This window comes from Toxorhynchites rutilus, chromosome 3 (genome assembly GCF_029784135.1).
Source record: "Toxorhynchites rutilus septentrionalis strain SRP chromosome 3, ASM2978413v1, whole genome shotgun sequence".
Taxonomy (NCBI): Eukaryota; Metazoa; Arthropoda; class Insecta; order Diptera; family Culicidae; genus Toxorhynchites; species Toxorhynchites rutilus.
The window spans coordinates 238371215-238372664 of record NC_073746.1 but is presented as its reverse complement, the minus strand read 5'-3'; positions in this window follow the sequence as shown (position 1 = coordinate 238372664).

The following is a 1450-nucleotide window of genomic DNA, read 5'->3' as shown; positions in this document are numbered from 1 at the left end:
ATAGGATATTTATAAAAAAAATGAAGATGGACATCTGATTAATTCGAAAAACGTTCCCTGGTAAACTAGCTTCATCTGTTTAGTCTGTTCCACTCTGAGGTGTTGTGAAACGAACTATGTTATATTTCAATACACGGCGTTCTAAACCTGTATCTTGCGACGCACGGAGGAAGATGGCCCGGACCGACCCCCTAAATTGCAACAGCCATTCATCACATAAAATTCTCGTTTTTTAATAACTTCAGCGTTGAAATGAAAATTATAACTCTTAAACTATGTTTTATTCTGGTCGGTGCGATTCATAAGTTCTAAAAGAAGGTAAAACAGAGGCCAAATCGGAAGTCTCATTTTTCGACACTTTCAAAAATGGTGGTCCTACACGGACCTCCCCATGGCCCATGGTTCTATTCCCAATTGCCCGCGAATGACATACACCCCTGATTATATTGGCAACGAATGAAAGTAACTGACGACCGGAAAAAGAATATAATCTTTTTTGACTTCCGGTTTGCTGATAATGGGACTGATCACGAACATCACTGTCACAAACGCTTTCACGCCACTTACACTTCACCGTATCTTTTTGTGTCTATCATCATTGTCACGGACAGTTGCGTGTAAAAATAAACTCCGTGAAGTGAATGAGTTCATTCCCGTTTATAATAGACATGCCAGTTGCATAATTTCGGGCGTTTGAATGTTATGTCTGTTGCACAATTTCGGACGTTTGAACGTTATGTAGGTAAAATTAATTAGTGTATATGATAGTATTTCATTTAATTGAACGTATGTTTTAGAATGACTAGTTTGCGATTATACCTCGATGATTCGGAATTTCAATGCCAACTATTCGGACTAATTACATGAATCATTTGCTTGGTGCGTTAGTTTGCTGAATCAAACGCTGGTTCGAAGATGACGAGGAATACTTGGTTGCTCTTGAATGATGTAGTTGTTGAACATATGGAAATGTTATTTTATTTCCTCTTTCTATAAATTACTCTAGAGGTAAAGCATGACTATCATGAGTTTCATAATCGATGTCTCGCAAACTTTTGTACTCAGCTCTGTCTTATTCGTTTGAATAGTGAGAAGTACTTAGTATAGGTCAACGTTAAAATCATTTTTTTAAGAACCGTTTCTACAACTTTGATGAATAATAATATCTTCTATATCTCAGAATAAACCCAAATTTATCCATCACATGATCAGTATAATCTAAGCTACTCCCATATGGGATTCTGAAGTTTAATCCTCTTATCCTTCCCATTCTCGAGTAAATTGATATACGGGACATGAGGTTTGATATAATTATTTAAACAGAAACTGGTCAGTGGCGTCGGTCAGAAGCATAATTTTCATATGAAACACCTGATGAGTTTCAAGGAATTTGCCAAAGGCAGAAAATGATTCAGATTTTCTTTAGACGGATATCAAAACTATGGGAAAA